Source organism: Epinephelus moara, chromosome 1 (assembly GCF_006386435.1).
Source record: "Epinephelus moara isolate mb chromosome 1, YSFRI_EMoa_1.0, whole genome shotgun sequence".
NCBI classification, from domain to species: Eukaryota; Metazoa; Chordata; class Actinopteri; order Perciformes; family Serranidae; genus Epinephelus; species Epinephelus moara.
This window is the reverse complement of record NC_065506.1, coordinates 9591474-9595188: the sequence shown is the minus strand read 5'-3', so window position 1 is coordinate 9595188 and position 3715 is coordinate 9591474.

Genomic DNA, 3715 nt, shown 5'->3' with positions numbered 1-3715 from the left:
GAGGGAGGAGGAAAACTGAGGAGCTCCGCCTTTATTTTCGGGTACCACAGACGTCACAGTACGGCGGAGCATTAGGACACAACAATCATTATCATCGCCTATATTTCATGAACTGATGTATGATTTCTGTTAGTGCTCTGATCTCCTGGCATCATCTGTTTACATATGTATTGTTTTCACGTTGTTTATTTATAAAATGTAAAAAAAATATTAATATTATTATTAGTAGTAGTAGTTTTAGTATTATTACTTCCTTATTAGTCCTACTTTTTTGGAAAGACTGTGAAATATGTATTGTGCAAAACAAAACATGCAGTTATTATTGAAACAGAAATGCAGCTTATTTTGAATCTGATGATAACAATTTATTTATCATTGTTAAATTATTTTGTCTTTCATATTCTGAAAAACTATATTTTTAATTCAGCCCCATCTTTGAAGTAATTTTTAATGGAAATTAAATGCTATTTTGAACCTCTCAAAATTTATTACAAAGAAGAAATCCAGGTCAGTTGGTAAAATTTACTTAGAGATGTAAACCTACTTGATGAAGTATGTCACCTATGTGATGCTTATTTTTTATTTGGCCAAATATTATTTGTTATTTTGTAAATATTACCATAAACAAAACAGTATTTCCTTAATAACTTGTGCCTTCAAATAACTTATACATGATTGCTATCCTTGATATTTGTAATGTTTTTCATCAAATTAAAATTTTGTGCCCTTTAATTAATTAATATGTCCCCTTAATTTAATAAACTCATTATTTGGAGTCTTGAGTGTGTCATCATAATAATACAATTTTTAAAGGTTAATTATAATCAATAACATTCTTGCATCACAAAAAAAATTAAATTGGGGCAACTGAGTGTCCAATTAAATGATGATATAGAATATAATACAAAGAAGCATTAGTGTGTGGAAAATAAAAAAAAAAACAAAGGAAATAATATTTACTGTAGAGACTTTTGCATCTAAGTAGTTCAAATGTTGAACATTTTTCAACTCAATTTTTTTGAACATCTGTGCCTTCATTTGAGTGGAGATTTTAAGATTTGAATCATCTGCAGAAACTCACTCTCTGAGTAAACTGGCATACACACATCTGGGCGGTCTTGCTGAGCAGCTCCAGCAGTGTTATAGTCTAGTAGGAAGGGGGGTTCCCCATGGTCACGGTGGATTTCTAAATGATACATATATTTTTGGAATCATGAAGGTCTGTAGATAATGAATTTTGATGTTCCCATCGCGAAAAAGGGTAGTCCTTGGAATTCCAGCAGAATTTCGAATTCCGTCAATCGGAATATATGGAAAAAATTAAAAATCAAATGTATCCACAACTTTTGAACCACATATTGTACAGAGACAAATAAACCATCTCTTATTGCATAAATTAAGCATGAGAAATCAATTAAAATGGTTATTTTAATGATTTAAAATGTACGTCTATGCATAATTGGCTTTTCTTTGCAAAATTTAGCAGAAAAAATATGAAAAAAGCTATGACCTATAGGAAATCTTCCCAATTTGTCAGTATTTGGTGAGAAACATCAGCTTTTTAATAGCTATAGAAAACTGCCCAGCACTCTAAGCTTTCATTTGATTGGTTACATGTTGCTGTAACTAAAAAATAAAGTCTGGGAGACTGTTAGAGCTATGTCTACTCCCAAATTTGTGATAGACAGGTCAAAATGAGGGATAACCATAACTCTTGAATCATACATCATACATATATAAATGAACTAATTTTTTAATGTAATTTTTTATTTTACAAATTGTTTATGGTGTTCTCTTGATGACTTAAGTAGTTTTTATGTATTTAGTCCAAATAATATTTCTATGGGCTGAAATATGTGCCACCAGAAACTGAATTTGAATCATTTATATTTGAATTTGAATTTCTAAACTTGAATAATTGCATTGAAAAACTGAATTTGAATCACATAATTTGAAATTGTATTGTTAATTTGAATCATTGCATTGAAAAACTGAATCTGAATAGTAGTATTAGGCCTACTTGCTTTGTACAAATTGTATGCAAGCTTGCGGTGCTACAGTTATTGTCTTTAGGACCTGTCACTAAAGACAGACAGGCTGCTTGCTCTCAGGGAGTACACATATAACAGACACATAACCAGTTTAAAGGGACAGTTTACCCCCAAATAAAAAACATGAATATTTCCCACTTTCCGGTAGTGCTATTTATCTGTCTAGATTGTTCTGATGTGAGCTGTAAAGTGTTGGCGATATCAGCTGTAAAGATGTCTGCCTTCTCTCCAATAAGATAGAAGTAAATGGCACTCAGCTTGTGGTGATCAAAGTGGGGAAAAATAAAAGAAAAATTGAAAAACTTTTGGATAATCAAGATAATCCATGGACAATATTTTGAGCAGTTTTATGTGGGAACTATTTTTGTTCTGCCAAACTACATCCACCAACTGTATCACTGCGCAGAAGGAAGCTGTGATGTTAGCTCAGTGGTGCTAGCTGAGCTAACAGTAGATGCAAGCTGATCACTTTTCATTAGTTTGTCACAGTGACTACAACTCTCAAAACGCTGTTTTCTCACTCAGACTCAACCACCACCAAATGCCTGTGTATTTATAGTCTGTTTTCAACATACTACTGTAAAGACTGTTGAGTTTGCCTACATAACACAAAATTAAGTCAGACTGCAATGTGCTACATCCTGCACCTGCAAGACAATTGACAATTTATGGGATGTTGTGACATTTCATCATTCTCTTCTAGTCACAAGGTGTTTCTTCTCAGGATGGTGGCACTTTGACTCCACCTTACTCTCAATTCCTTAACCTCATAGTGGAAGTCATTTCCTCATGGGGGTGGAAAGTTTATGACCAGCCACATGATCAGATGTCCCTCGGATGCAATGCATTCTAGCTGTCTGGACATATCCGCAAAAGAAGCCTGCCATGGATGTATCTAACATGGAGACACAGTCTTCCCCAGGTGTGTGGATGAGAAGTTGTGGCCAAATGCAGAAGACAGTGTTGACTAGCACTGCTGTCTGGGGCACCGAAAAGGAGGGAGAAGGATTCTAGGGGCCCATGATTAAGAGGGGCCCAGAGAGGCCCCTAATAAAATTACAATACTGACAAAAAATAATATGACACTAAGTTATTAACTAACTTATAATCACAAATGTATTTCATTTACAATGTACTGGTAACAATAACTTTATTTGTTTTGGAAACATAAACGCCCCCCCTCTCTATTTACGTAAAATGGTTCAGTCCGACTGGATCAGTTGCAGTGCTCCATAATTTGTCACAGACAGCGGGTAAATCAGGCTTAAGGAGGCGGATACGGCAATATGCCTCAAAAATCCAATAGCCAAAAACGGAAAGAAAGGAAGCTAAGAGAGGAGAAAGAAGCAAAGGGTCGACAGTATGTCACCCAGTATTTCAAAAAGCAAGGTGGGTTTGTTAGTGGTTCATGTGGTGGAAAGTTTTGGAATATTAACTTTGTCCCTGACAAAGTTAAAGTTAATAATATTCATGTGGCGTTCAGCATACGAGTGGGAAGTTTAAGTATTAGGGAATGACCAACCAAACCAGACAACGCCACCTTGGGAATTTCACCCAAGGAAATAGTTTTGTTTTACCTTATTGGAGCTAATACCAAGGCACTCAGGTTCGTTTTACTTAAGGAGCAGGAGACGTGGTTCCAGTTATGAAAATATATATTTTTT